Here is a 15,498-nt window from a genome sequence, read left to right as displayed (position 1 = left end):
TAAATAATGATATTTAGCGGCTGAGTCTCCTTTTTTTCACGACTTACACTTATGAAAAAGTGTTACACCTCGTAGCAAAAGCCTTAACGTTGTTTAAACCCACTTTCAGATTTGTGAACCTTTATTTTATTTGTGAAAACAGAAAAAAGGCGATTTCACTGCTTTTTACCCATCCAGACTATATCAGAACAGATCCAGATCAATAATAATAATAATAATAATAATGATAATAATAATAATGATGATAATAATAATAATAGTACTCTAATCCAGATTTGACAAGTCTAAGTATAGTGGTTTATGATCTAGAGCTAGTCCAATGTGGTCTAGACGGAAAAAAAAGCAGTGAAATCGCCCTTTTTTATGTTTTCACAAATATAATAAAGGCTTAAGCAGTGTTAAGGCTCTTGCTACAATGTCTAACACTCTTTCATGAGTGTGAGTGGTTAAAAACCGGTAGAATCAGCCACTTGATATCATTATTTATGTTTCCCATAACTTTTCCCTTAACCCAGATCGGAAGCTAACTTCAGCATTATATACACAAATGTAATTTTTTGTTTATCTGGTTATAGTAGTTGTGTACAGCAATTTTACACAAAATATATCAAATGAGAAGAAAGAATAAATGATGTGTCCAGGATGAAGAAGGAGATGGTGAAAATAATTCAGAAAACCCCACCAATTGCTGAAAAAAAACCCCAAATTGTCTAACTGTATGTCTGAAACCTGACTGGGCTAAATACCAACCATCAAAAAGCTTTCTTTGTCTTTATTTGATAAGCTTTCCTCTCTCTATCAGATACAGATGTATGTCTCATTTGCTCAGATGGCTGCTGTATCATCACCTGATCTTGTCTCGTATTATCAAAGTTCACCACTGACAGCTTTCATAATGTCATGTTTTGACTGCAGCAGCATGTCACTTCGTCAAAGCGACAACACTACATATCCTTGCTGGGATTCAGAAATTGACAGCCCCTCCAAATGCACACCCTAATCAAGCAATTTCCCCAATTCCAGTCCCATCAAATTGCTCTTTAGCTGTTGAACTGGGGAGTTTTGTTGTCCTTTTCTAATGCTAATCTACCCTATTCAGCATCTCTCTATGAGGCTATTCGTTGTGAAATAAATCCCCTTGTTTGCCTCCTGCATGTATAATTGATATTGTTGCCAGGCTTTTTTGTTTGTGCTGTGGAGAGCTGAAAGGCGGTACTTTGGAAGCGATGAAGAAAATAGGACTTGCGACATTGCTGTTCCAGCTGAGCTCAACTGAGGTCGATGCCAGTGATCAACCTTTGCTGGATGGCATACTCATGATTATTTTCAGCACATTATAGTTCACAATATAGACAACATTCACAACCATTGTGTAATACGCGTGTGTCTCTCCCTTCTACTTTGTGTCTCAGGTGGAAAACCATCAAGATGTACTGGAACAATGAGTGAGATTGCATCACAAGTAAGGTGCAAAGCCTCGACTCAACTTGTGACATAATAGATGGTTGTGAGTATGATTTCAGTCACTTTTTATAGATAAATGCATAATAAACTACTTCCGACACACTGTGTTCTTATCTTAAAGGATGTCTCGAACCTTAAACCATTTATAAGTCAGAAATAAAGACAATAGTTATTAGATATTAGTCATAGGAATATTCAAACTCTATATTAAATTATAAACAGCATGTTTCCTCCAAGTTAGAAAAACTTATATAGCCAAAATGGTGCAAAAACAAAAAAAACAACCTTGATGATAAAATAGTTATAGTTTTTACAAGTTTTATCAGTATATACAAAAAAGGGCAATGCATTTTTCACATCTTACTACATGAATGGCAGTAGCGAAATATTATTTTGCCTATTTGTAGCTTCATACAGTTTTTCCTGCACTGTTTCTCTCTGCTGCTTCTCTAAAGACATACAATGTGTATGGCTATTGATATGCCCTAACAGAGGTCACAATTTGCATGAGAATTAACAGCTAGTAAATTAAATTGATATTCAGTGCACATCTCCGTTGAATCCTTCAGACCTTTGTTCCCCTGCCTGGCAGAGCCCGTGTTCAGCCCCTAGCTAGTCAGAAACATCTGTGCAGTTAATAATTTGATAAACAGCTTACACAAATGCTAAATTATCTTCTCCACCCCCTCCCTTTTTTCTTCCTCCCCTTGTGTGAGACTTGGAACAGTTGGCTCACCTCTCTGTGGTGTTGGGTTTATCTGTCTTTTGTGGCTGTTCTTCCACAGCTCTGGTTTTCATGGCTCTCCCTTCACTCCTTTCACTATCACTTAGATACTGAGGCAGCGTTTGGGGGTTAATGCAAATCCTCAATTCTCATCAATAAAGAAAAAAAAAGGAGTAAGAGTTGTCTATTGTGGCAAGTTTAAAATAAACGTAGTCTTCACATTTGTTATTTATTTCACTTCTTGGATAGCATTTCAAAAAAAAAAAAAAAAAAAAAATGTTGAAGAAGAAACTGTGGCATTTATCAACACATTTGAATATTTTTGTGCTTCCATTGAGTTAAAGCCTATTGTTTGCCCAGAACTCAGGTGACTCCCTGTGAAATTGCAAATTAAGGCCTGACATATTTTTTCCAGAGTGCATTCCACATCAGAGTGCAAAAGCTTTCAAGTTCCATGTGTTAATTCAATGGTCACTTGTTTCTATAATTGGCTGATACCACTAGCGAAAGAGATTTGACCGGGCTTTTATAATCGTTTCAAAAAGTAGGCACTTGTAGTTGGCACAGGTATAGTTTGATTTTCACAAAGTTATATTAAAAAGATTAAACATGTCCAGATAATGATATTAGTAGTATCTGTTGAAAACCAGGTTTGATTAAGTTCTAAAAAGGACACAAAATATCACCGTCTAATCTTTATGTGACTGCGTGTGTGTGTGTGTGCACACATGTGCCTTCATGCCTTTATACAGTTTATTTGTGTGTCTATGTTTTGCGAGTACGTTTTTGTCTATGAGAGGACAGCAATTAGTTAAGTGCTATCAAGTGGATGAAAAGCTGCAACAAATCCCCTTTATAATTTCATGGAAAAGAAAGCTGACAAAATAGAATGGGATGGAGGGGAGCTAGTTTCCAGTGCTTGCCTTTTCGGTTGCAAGTTAAGAAGAAATTGAACACCAAGAGGCTGAGCTAAGCTGTGTTAAGACACACTGTGTAAAAAAAAAATGTATTTATGTAAAGGATCCGGAGTTTGTTTAAAAAAAATGAAATATCTTCCATCGGTAAGGATGAGTGAGGAAATCAGATTCACCATGATACTGCACTTGTTGGTTATTTGAATAAACATCAGGGCAGTCTCGAGTGCTGTCTGAGAGCACAATGCTTCAGTGTGGTTTTGAACAAAGACTCCCAGGTCTAATGACAGTGGCCTGTTGTTAGCACATGCACGCCTTGTGATGTCGTAGTTTACAGAGTGGATTCATTCTGTATTTTCTGTAAAAAAAAAAATTTTTTTATTCTTTCCTCTTAGGCATCTGCTGCTGGTGTCATCCATACACTTTTTCCAATCATTTTAACATTGTGGTAGTCCACGGGCAGATTGTGTCAGTGGGCGAGAGAGACAAGAAGGAGAGGATCATCTCTCACTTTGACTAGAGTCTGTGAGCACGGAGTTTGACTGACAGCTGATAGCAGGGGCGGTGTGGCACACAGCGGTGAATAAGGGCAGTGTGTGTGTGGCTGTCAGATGATGAGATTCATGTGGGTTTGGCTGTTTGGGGCAGACATATGACAGCCAGGGCTTGATGTTTGCTCCCCCAGTGGACTTGGTTGGTTACACCGATCCCTGGCCTTGTTAAGACAGTGCCTATCCACCTCCATGTTTACCAACTCGGGCTGTGTAATAGTGAACCGGCTGTTGTGCAGTGGGTGACTACACTGAAGTGAAGCTATTACCGATGCTGAACTAGAGGCTAGCCTGTGTTGGTTCTGGTCTTGTCTCACTGTGCATGAGTATCCTGTGTGTTGAACTATGTATACTGGCTTTGAATGCATTACACCAATATTAAACCTATATATTACAGTAGCTGTGGCTCTGCTTTAACTGCATCTTGCAGCATAATTGCAGAAACATTGCACATACAGCACAGTACAGTAATGTAGTGCAGTTATAGTGGATGCAATCAGCAGTTTTGATACAGCATCGTTTTTATTTTCAAAAAGCATGCTACTGAGATATGTATTTTTCTATGTGAGGCCAGAATAGACAAGCAGCCAGGAATAAACAGCTCATTATATGAGCACCTTTTCCAACACCCAAAGAGCCAATCCAGTCCTGGATGGCCCATTTGACCCCATCTTCCAGGAGAGGCCCACAGGGCACATGTCACATCCATATTAAGGCATTAGGGAATGCTTTATTTGTTTGCGTGAGGGGCATCCTCTCCTGTCTCTTCCGAGGGTCACACTCAGTTGACACTGCTACTGGATGTCATTGCGCTTATGTGGGTTTAGTCTTCCAGGTCAAATTATCCTTCAATTTGAACTGAAATTGGGAATGGCGGAGGCAAGGATCAGCTCAGGCCCAGGCCCTCTCCTCTGTATTAAGCCATCACAGTGTTGTAAGGCGAGCTCATATAATGAACCCTGTCACCGCTACCACTGCACCAATATCCCCACAACACAGCGTGCATATTGATTGCAGATTGTGAGTGCAGGGACATGTGTGCGTGCGTGTATGTTATGTATGTGTGCATGCTCTCGCAAGCTCACCTTTTTCTAGCAAGGAGCAAGGGAATCGTGTTACTCTCTGACTGATTAGAAAGCTCATGCATAGGAAATCACGACAGAGACACTGCTCCCCATCTGCCCGCAGTGCAGGTGAAAACAATTTACACATCGGCAGGCTAATGGATACATTCATAGGGAGCACAGACAGAGGGAAAGAGGGATCGAGGGGGAGAGAAAAACGGAGTGAGAAAAAGAGAGGGGTTGTAATGGGCCCAGGCCAATGCAGGCCAGTGGCCTTGTTCATGCGGCCAAGCCAGATAGCAGCGTATCGGATAACACATAATCACTGAGGTCAGGGACTAATGAATGCGGTCGTGGCCCACCAGAGCACGCTTTTGCCCGCACTAAAGACACTTGTAAACAATTCGGCTGGGTGAAACATGGCAATAATATGTTGATTCAGCAGGTAATGAGGTTCTCCCTGAATCAATACCCCCAGCTAACCCTTCTCCCAGGTGGGCCAGTGAAGAGCAGCGAGCCAGGTTGGTGAGCGCACATCTCTGCCGATGACCTTTCCATGGCAGTAAGGACACGAGGCAGTCTGAAGAGGACTATTCTCGTATTGCACAAGGCGCTGAGTGTCAGAACTTTCATTCGCAGCAAGCAAATGAACAGGCAGGCGCTGCATGCTAATGAGCGGCAGGCTATTTTCCACCTTTTTTATCTGCACATTATGCTCTTGACTTTGGAGAAGGTGGGAATTAGGTTGGACCTCAGTGTCAGGCTGCCTGATGGCTCCGCTCAGGAAAAACTGGTAATTGAAGCCGATGGCTGCCGCGGAGGAGGTCTGAATTTGGAAATAAACAGTTTCAAGCACTGCACGTCATTTCTAGAGAGATGACAGGGGGAATGGAAATGAGCTGTCTGGATCTAATGTGCTTTCGCAGCAGGGAAAAAAGGGGGCCATCTTTCAGATAACAATTCCACTCATTAGGACTTCAGTGCCACCGTAATGACGAGAGACCAAGTTGCTAAATTCAGAGAGGACAATTAGGAAATGCTGGCACCCAGACAAACCAAGTAAACAAGGACACATGGCTCTGAATTCTACATATACTGTGGATTGACATTGTGAGAAACATCTAATAGCTTTCAAGGGGAGTTAAAAAAAAAAAGGAGAAGCAATAAATAGCCTCATTCTTGTCACAGTAGCAACTTTGTTATTATTACTTGTTTATTAGCATAATGGGAAATAGACCAATTAATTCCCCTCTCATTGGTAAAGTAATTCTCTTTGTGTTTGATTCCATGATTATTAAAAGGGAATGCCACAGATTAAAACCATTTTTTCATGCCATGCGGTTTGTATTCAGATCTGGATTTGCCACTCAGCATTTGGATGAACAGTAACAATAAGTACTGTATTTGAAATTCAGCCCATTACTGTTGTTCTATCTCCTATTCATTCACAGCTTTCATATTTGGTTTTTTTTACCCTTTGAAGAGAGCTTTACATTTTTCCATATTCAAAAATAGCCAAATAGTGCACCACAGAGAGATTTGTACACCACATGTAAATGACATTTGTGCATATGAACTTATCTTTTTCATGTACGGCTACCAGTGTAAACCTTTACTTTTTTTTAGTAAGTAAAAGAATAAGTATTGTCATAATAAGATAAACCATGAAGAAGTTGACAGTTGTAACCAGTGTAACAATAAACAGACCGCATGAGACATTGGTAACTTGAAAGCTCATTTTCTCTAGTACACTCCTCTGCAATTTTGGCAGATGTGGCCTCTTCACCTTCCACTCACTTGGCCCCAATCCACTGTACCCCCTGTGGCTACCACCAGCTTCTCAGGCTCTTCAATGCCCTAGTGTAGCGTTGCCATGTGTGTGTCCACTGCATCACCCTCCCTTAGGAGCCTCTGCCTCTCCCTATTTCAATTTCCAAAGGATTATCAACAACAATGCATTTCCTCAACTGTTGTGCAAAGTTCCTTCACTCCCCTCCCTATACCAACGCTTCCCCCCCTCAGTTGCCCAAACAAAGCCCTGAACCCCAAAATGTAACTTAGTGGACATTTTAAGCGGGATTCCATGAGTTGAATGATGGTTTGCTCATTAAAATCTTTCAACATGGCTGCTGGGTTGATCTCTCTCACTGTATTAGGGTAAAGAATATGTTTATATACTTTCAAATGACAGCAGCAGTTAATCTCTGATGCTTTTTAATGTGGCATCAATGTGGCATGTAAAAAAAAAAAAAAAAAATGCAACCTTCCATGGACGCGGCATGCAACCTTGATGTAGCGGGCAAGACCACAGGGGTTTCTTAGACTCCGATAGCCTTCATGCTCATGAATAAAACAGGGGGTTTAGGGGGCTTCCTGTGCAGCTAATTCACAGTGCCGAGCTTCCAATCTGTTTTTATGGTACTTGGGCGGAACAATTTCTCTTCCCCTGCTTCAGGGCGGCATACAGCACGGAGAGCGGATTCTCGGCAGCTCATACAGGGATAGTAATTTGCCATAATCAGTCATTGTGCACTGGTGAGTTCAGCACAAGCTGAGACACATGATACTTTGTGTGTGTTTCTTCAATTTTATGCAAATAAACAAAGCAGCACAGCTTCTGATAAAAAATAAAAAAAATGCCCTTCATTTCTAACATGATGTCTGTTTGCATGTAGCTGCCAACACAACTTTCATGTAGCTGTTAGGTATGAGTGACTCACTGTATATATTAACTGAGCTCTAATGTTCTTTCATTAGTTGTGTACATGAAGCATGTTGTTCTTTTATAACAAATGCCTGATTAAATCACTGTATCCTTTTACACCGTACCTCTTGCTAAAATACCAGGCAACACATTGCCATCACTCACTGTAATTAGTAATGAGGAACGCGGTTCTCTTCCTCGTGAGTCCTGTTTGCAGACTCATTACCAGGCCCTGCTGGTTTCTCCAGCACTGAGAGGAAGTTAAACAAAGCGCCACTCACACGCAGCCCCTCCGCGGCGACAACAGGCTCCAGACCCATCGCCAAACGCTGAGAAGTGAAGGGCCTGCGAAAACAAACCACTACGACACCCTTCACTCTTTCTTCTACTCGACCGCACCCTGTCACCGTCCGAGACAATCACTGGTACCTCAAGCTACGTTAAGAACTAAGACAACAAACCACCATGCAATAAAGCCCCTTACCTCTCCATCTTAATTCTACCATGAACCTAATCATGTAACAGATAGCTCATAAAGTTTAACCACCTACCTTAATATATTTTTCATGACTGTAAAATCATTATTGTACTGCTCAGTCTTCATTATGATAAACAGGAAATTGTAATTTTTTAATCAAACACGTATTGAACTTGTACAGGCAAGTGCACACGGATATGTAGAAGTGGTTGCAAACAGAGGAGATGTACATATTGATATACTGCATGTGCACACACACACACACACACATATACACAAACAGGCAGGGGGGACCTAATTAAATGCAGACAGTGGCTGTGTGGACTGGCGTACAGTGGAGCTAGGCCCCAAGCTGCCACAGCAACAGTTCATCTCGGCCAATTAGATGTCGCATCAAAGCCGGGGCAGCCATAAAGCGGTGGGTTCACAGGCGACATTGTTGTGTGTGTGGTCAGCAATCAGCAACGTCCCCTGCTGGGATCTGCCGCTGTTGAAGCCGTAGAGAGAGTCACCTGACAACAGCCAGTACAGCAGAGGCCTGCCTGCCTGCTGTCTGATCTTCCCCTAATGTGTATGTGACTGAACCACAGGCCTCTGGGATGGAAGTAATGCGATGTTAAAAAAAATATATATATATCTGAACCCCCAGCGAGTTGTCTGTTTATTGGTCCTCTTTCAATCAGAATATGTTTGTGTTTGATCCTCACAGCCCATAAGTGTGATGACAAAACTAATGATAAAAACTAACTACTTTTGCACAAGTAATTAATAATACAAAACTGTTGAATCCCAGCAGGTTTGCTCATTGCTTTACCCTCTGTTCGTCCCGGTCACAAGCAAGACATGATTACCTTCCTGCCATGAAGCTTGACGTTCACATTTTCTGATTCAACAGGCCTAATTTGCATGGTTAATTTTCCTACTGACTTCAGTGAGAAAATTGGCTCAGAAAATTAGAAAGGGTTTCATTTTTTTTTTCCTGCCGTGGCATTTTTTTCTGCAGCTGTATATTCTGGCCTCTTATAAATGAAGACAAACATTTCACATAAGTAATTGAACAAGGATGCCTAATGTAATTTTTGCCGTAAAATGAAACAAATTAGCAAAGATTTCACTTAGTCTCCCGTACTTTAGCGAGTCCTATTTAATGTAGATACAGGTGATCTTGTAAGAGCCTGAAGAGCAAAGAGAGTGACAGCAAATAGAGTGTAGTCGAGAATAAGTCCAGTGTTTAAGCTGCTGATGGGCGCAGGTACATTGAGTCTCTTGGTCCTCTCTATCCAGCAGTAGTCGGTCCATTTCCCTCCTCAACCCTAAAGCTGTGAGTGAGGCGGGAGTCAGCCCAGGATGGGTTTCCCAGGATTAGGAGGGGGTCAGGGCTGGAGTGCTGCCACTCTCCCTCTCAGCAGCCAAGCTGCAGCTCCCTCATTATACCTGAGGAGTCAAAACATTACCCATGGTGCACTGGGGCCTCTGGGACAGGCCCACCCCTTGCACCATATGGGGGAGTGCGGGGGTAGGACTTGCTTCCATTGCAGTGAAGGGGAATGTACAGATATTTTTTTTTCTTATGTGATCACTGTTAGTATATTGAGATAGAGGTTTGCATGCTGTTGAGATATAATTCCAAAGAGAAGGACGCATTATGTTTGAAATTGGTTTTCAGTATTCAAACTTATTAAGAGCACTTGAGAACACACTTTCTGTCTCTCTGTCTTCTGACTCTGCCTCTTTAACACCCTTGTGATGAACCTATTGTAGGTCACACAGTGTATTTCAGTGTATACATGGCAAATTGACCAAGCCCTCACAACACGTAAAGGCATCCATTAACCAATCACATCAATAGGCTTTTGCTAATTTATGTATATTTATTTATATATTTCTTCTTTTCCTTCAGCAAAACATAATTACCGATTATGTAATGTTTAGGCCTGACATGTTGATTACTGTCCAGTGTTTGAAAGGCTGCAGTTCTCAGTGAATTAGAGAATGATTAGTGCATGGCAAATCTACTTCATTCTAAACATGTTAATTAACAGTCTATGCAGTGGGTGCAGTAGTTAAAAGCACTAGTAACCTCACACAAGCTTCAAATGTAACCACACTCTAAATTGCTTGCCGTGGGTTTCTTTGAAAGGCTATATTTAATTAAATGCCATACAGTAGCTATTTCGGGGCTAATGGAACTTATATTATATGTAAGAGATCTGGTGAGGAGTCACTTAACCATCCATTACGACTGCGGTTTCAGTTCTGCAGCACAGGTTTCTAGCCACATGTAAATGATTGGGATTAAATCAGCACTCTAATAGAGCTTAGCCCAGATATGTGATTTGAGAAGAGTTTTGCAAGCCAGCCATTTTTTTTTTTTTTTTTTTGTCAGTCCATTGACAAATATTTCTATTCTCTACAACACTGCTTTGCAACATTATATCACTGACAATAATATATAGTAACACAGTAAAAGTAACATAAATAATTTGATTTTCAGGACAAAAATTGTTTATTATGCTTCAGATTTCATGTTAGATAGAGACAGAAGCTTTTGTAAAAATCTACAGTATGTTAACTCAAGACCAATCCAGTAAGACCAAGTAGCTCTTCAGGACCACTGACAGAGCACAGAGCCACCTAGTGTTAGCACTCCACACACAATAGACTCCTTTAGCAGCCTCACATCCTACACTGCTGTCACTAAATGGCCAGAAAACACAGTAAAGCACATATTACCTTACTTGCATGAAGATTTTCAAGTAAAAATCAACTCTGGGTTGATGTCACAGCACAGCTTGGACAACATGCTGGAGAGTGTAAGTGTAACTGGTTTCAACGTTGTTGTTAGTGTGTTTCAACTTTTGAATAGTTTTAGGCATAAAAACAAACCTTCTCAGTCCTGTAGACATCCTTCTTATATTATGGCAAGCTGGCCCACTGATGTAGCACAGTTTTTCATAACTTGGTTAAGGGTGCCCCCATCTGGCCAGCAGCTCTCTTAGTACGCTCATAGATTGTGTGAGGCAGCAGCGTGGTTTCTCCTTTGGTTCCTGCTACCCCACTGCTTGTTATTTGCACTGATTCCTATTATGAAGGCTCTGTTTGTCAGATAATATGGATTGTGTATGTGAAGTAGCTATGATCATTTTGCATTCACATAAGATGATTTAAATCATTTTTTGATGTGCAATAATTATTGTTTATAATGTGGGATTGAATAGAACAGGAAACACTTAAGAGTTGTGGATTTTTTTTTTTTTTTTTTTTGCACAAGAATTTTAAGGATTTATACATCTCTCTCTCTCTCTTTCTCTCTCTCTCTCTTTCTGTCTCTCTCTCTCCCTCTCACTCTCTCACACACACCTTCAGGGTCCATGCAACAGTTGTTTTGGGGCAGTCTTGGTGTATTGGGTGAAATAAGGGTGGCGGTGTGCGGCAGTGTAATTTGCAGCCTTGCCGGAGGAGCCCATTTTCTTGTCCGTGGTCACTGGGCGCTGGCTGCTGTTCATCAGTATGGAAGTCTATGAGGTGAGGAAAAATTGTAATGATGGACACTGAGCAGCGGGAATCAGCTGCTCAATAAGCCCCCCTAATTGCTTAGCAACAGTGTTCCAGGGTCTCTCATTTGAGATCAAGAGTTTAGTGGACTGAAGACTCCGCTTTGGAGAAATAGAGCTTGTGCCATTCGATAAGACGGCGGAGAAATGGGCTCTATCTTCTACTTCCTCTGTGCCCTCCCTCCCATTCCTCCACCCTCCTCCTCTCCTCTCTCCTTCTCTTTCTCTCTCTTTCTCTCTCTGTCTCTCTCCCACCCCCCCCCAACACCCCCCCCCCCCCCAAAACCCTTTCCTACCAGGATGATTATGTTACCTTTCAACTGCATGATGTATTCAGTTCACTAGATTATTTTCTGTCATCTCAGTTAATTGAATTCTGTCCATCACATATAGATGTTTTCACATTTGCATAAAGGTTAGAGTGGTGAAGAGTGTCAAACTTCAATTTAGACAATGTCACTCAAATAAATATACTGGCCTCTTTCTCTCTCTCTCTCTCTCCCCTTCTCCTGGCTCTCCGGAGGTGGCTATTTACAGATTCCGTCTGAATTTAAATGGATCTGTATTCCTGGGATGTGCTGGCTCTCATATACATGTAAATATGAATATGAAAATGACCGGATGGCTCTCTGATATCTGCTGCGTGACCAGGCGTGTTTGGGTGTGTGTGAATCTTTCCAATAATCTGCGCGTTGGCACGTGTTTGATTATGTGTGCGTATCTGTCCACATGGTCGCCCTCATGGCGAGTTTGTGACACAGACAGTATGTAGGCATCACTATCCTCAACAGAGGCTCTCAGTAAGCACTTCCTCCTACTCCCATACTCACTGTCAAGTGCCTCTAACATCCAGCCTACAGCTGTCATGTGAAAATGTAGGACCACAGTGGGAGGGGTGAGAAAAAGGACCTACCCGAGTATAATGTGTAAATTTATCCACGTGTATTCACATACGCTCAGGCACATACACATAAAAGCATTTGGTTAGACATACACACAATCATTTTATACACACACACACACTCCTCCATTGAGATTTTGAAGCAGTTTCCCCATGGCAGGCAATCTGTTAAATGGCTACGACTGACAGAGGGAAACGGAGCATAATAACATGCCACACAAGGAAACATAGCAAAGAGGGGGGAGAGAAGCAGACTTCTCTGACAGACAAGAAGACCTGGGCCAATTCACATTTAATAAGTGTCCCGGAATATCCAATTATGTTTGCTTTTGAAAATTGATTCATGTGTCTTTAGCGGCAATTTTCATATTAGCCTCTTTCAAATAAACATCTATTAGGTTTATGTATCACATTGGCGTGTGGCGACAGCGTGCAGCCAGGGCTAAAATAAGTCTGTGTCAGTTAGTCAATAAATGGGAGCGCGAAGACGACGGACAGATTAGAGTGCTTATCTCTTTTCATCAACTCTGAATGCCAGCTGAATTGAAGGTCAATATCTGAGGATTCTCCAAGCCGAGCAGGTGTCTGGAGAGTATGGATTGGCTAGTGCTTGCAGCGCCTCTGTCCGTCTTTGTGGGCAAGCCAGGGCCAATTTCAAATGTGTCACAACCGCATTTGAGCCAACAGTTACCTGGACAAAAACCACTATACATTATACGACATACCTCCTTCCCCCATCGCTCTCTTCTTCATTGTCCTTTATTCCCTCACCGTCTCACGAGTTCTCTCCGTTGGTCTAGATACAGTATGTCACACTGTGGGCTTTGTCACGCCTTGCAACACATGTGTGTGAGTTATCTGTGTAGACTTAGGAAACGTCTGCCGAGAGACAAGTGAAGGTGGGTTATTATTTATGATAACATGAAAGACAATTGTGTGCTAGTATTGACTGGAAGATTTGCAATCTTTTTTTGGGGTGGTTGGGGGGGGGGGGGGGGGCAGAGGCAGTCAGAGGCTGAGCAATGGAGAAAACTTCTTTTTTTTGATTGTAAATTAGAAAACACAAATATGAGGGGAAAGTACAGAAGGTGAAAACATGCCTCTTTTCAACAGGCCATCTGTTTACAGCCATTTTCAAGGTTGTTCATTATTGATTACATCTCTATTTTTCCTCCCAGAGACATAGTCAAAAACACTGTAGATAAAGAACTATTTAAAACTTACTCAGAGTACAACTCTATCTTGCTTCTTTTCTCTCCCCTGGTTTGCAATGAATGCAGAGGTTTTCTTGTTGGAAATGGACAGTGAAAGCCTGATAGGCCGTGAACGGGGCAGATGGCGCTCTGCTCTCGCCTCCGGCTCGTAATGTTTGTGTTTGAGCTTAGCACTCTGTTCAAACTCTGAAATCGCACACAAAAAAAAACAGTAGATAAAATAACATTGGCACTCGTGTGGTGACACACATGAGCGTATGCAGAATGTGTGCATGTGTGTGTATGTGTGTGTGTGTGTGTGCGGTTGAGGTTGGTTACGAGGCTGTGGAGGTGGCGCTTGTATATTGAAGGGTCTTGTCCAGTGTGTCAGAGGGCCCTTTCGGCTACTCTCTTCTCAGACAAAGCTTTGGTGAAGGGGCTCACTCCAACAGGACATGGCTGCTGGGGGGAGAGAGCAGCAGCAGCACTCCAGACCTACTCGCCTGCAGGAGGAGGCTATCTGAGCCACCTAGTCCACTCCTCAGGCTGGCCGATACCCTCCACAGCCACTGCCGCAACCCATGGGGAAGGCCATATCTGACCTTATCTCAGTATGTGCGTAGCTGTCTATCAACTCACACTGGTAGAGCCACAGAAAACAACCTTTCTTGGAGAGTGTAGGAAAATCAGAAAATCGGCAGCGCTTAAATGTGTTCACAGCCAAGCCATTCTTGGAACTGGAAATTAGAGAGTCAGAGAACAGTATTGAAATTTCATTGGTCTCGGAAAATCAATGTTAACATTGAACATGATGAACGAAATTGTAGATAGGACATGAATTTATTTTTGTACTTCAAATTAAACTGCAGAATAAATTCATATACTTTTGCTGCACTGAATACAGAGAAAGAGCCTGTGGAGTATTACAAGGAAATGAATGGCTGGCTTTATTTGTGTACGCATCTGTAATGTTATTGTGGCCAAGTTGTGAGCTCACCCTTTGCTTTTATTTACACGGTAGTCTTTCGTCTGCTCAACAGGAGAGCCTAGCAAGCTGTAGATAGGTCCTTTCAGATACTTACAAAGGCCGCTTCAGCGGCTTTTTGTTGCCGTAACTACCTCTTTCTTCCTCACATTCCAAATATCTTTGGTTCAAACCTGGTGGCCTTGATGAACAAGGTTCTATGGAATCAATCAACTGCTTCTCTCAGAAGATCTTAACATGGTTTAATGTTGGCCTTGCCACATTGTCCTTTTGAGATATAAACCTCATCCAACTTCTGCCTGAGATCCAAGTTTCTTTTCTGAGGGGTCTTTTTGTATAGAGTGGATTTCAGAGAGGCCTCCGGCATATTGTTCTCACTAATAATGAATGACAGCATACCTCAAGTATTTTTTGTGACTCATTCATTCACCACAGTCAAAGAAACATCATTAAATCAGTCATCTTGAATATATATTCAACTTTTTACACTAACTATATGAGTGCTGTGTGAGTGCATTGCTATTATGTGAAATTCATGCATTTCACCCACTGTAATATATTTAGGTTTGACAGTAATTCACTAATGCGATTGCCTACTTTACATTTAATGTAATATTTTAAATATAACCACCAAAACATAGAGATTATCACTAGTTTTTGACAGTACAAAAAAAAATTGTAAAATGTACAGTGGCAGGCTGCAAAAATGACAAATATGTTTTCACTGTTTGTGTTTGCTCAGATGCCTAATACACCTGAAATTTTATTTCTTTTTTGTCATGTGCAGCAGGAAGCATTGTTAGTAAAACAGACAGCTATTCATGGTGGACATATGTGCGAAGAGCCATCAGCGTCTACAACCTCTCCCAGCTTCAGTAAAACAGTAACATCTGCCTTCAGTTTTTATAGCCCACAACATATGTCCCTTCTTTGGTGACAAAGCTGGCTAAGGCTCTCATGCTGTTC

General features: G+C 41.6%; 1 long non-coding RNA gene across 1 annotated transcript in view; it reads left to right on the top strand.

Moving 5' to 3' along the window:
- LOC122998194 overlaps nucleotides 1-15,498 on the top strand; it is a 68,344-nt gene that overhangs the window by 215 nt on the left and 52,631 nt on the right. The window contains exon 2 of the long non-coding RNA XR_006407364.1: nucleotides 1,413-1,507. This is a non-coding gene — a long non-coding RNA (uncharacterized LOC122998194). The remainder of the gene's footprint in view (nucleotides 1-1,412; nucleotides 1,508-15,498) is intronic.

This window comes from Thunnus albacares, chromosome 15 (genome assembly GCF_914725855.1).
Source record: "Thunnus albacares chromosome 15, fThuAlb1.1, whole genome shotgun sequence".
NCBI classification, from domain to species: domain Eukaryota; kingdom Metazoa; phylum Chordata; class Actinopteri; order Scombriformes; family Scombridae; genus Thunnus; species Thunnus albacares.
Note: the sequence above shows the minus strand (reverse complement) of the source record. Positions and strands in the feature narration are given on the sequence as shown.